Consider the following 400-nt stretch of genomic DNA (forward strand, 5'->3'; position numbering starts at 1 on the left):
CATTGCTGAGCAAAGAGATGATCAAGGAAGCACATTCTCTCACTCCTAAAATGTTGTGGATTAGCGTCATACCTCTTCCTCAGCACATGAATCCAAGCATCAATATGCTGCATATAAAATAGAGTACAAGTCAGAAGATATCAGACGACTTACTAGTAAGTTTTCTACGTAGACGACTTGTAAGTCGTCTGGTAAGTCGTCTACGTAGAAGACTTACCAGACGACTTACAAGTAATTCGTAGACAAATTAAGTCGTCTGATAAGTCGTCTACGTAGACGACTTATCAGTAAGTCATCTAAGTCATAGCAGAAGACTTACACAATCCTCCAGCCACTCTAAGGAGGTTCGGATGATTTGATACCTCCAAGTTCTACTTTTACGTGGTTTTTTATCGAGAGC

Source organism: Brassica oleracea, chromosome C7 (assembly GCF_000695525.1).
Source record: "Brassica oleracea var. oleracea cultivar TO1000 chromosome C7, BOL, whole genome shotgun sequence".
NCBI classification, from domain to species: Eukaryota; Viridiplantae; Streptophyta; class Magnoliopsida; order Brassicales; family Brassicaceae; genus Brassica; species Brassica oleracea.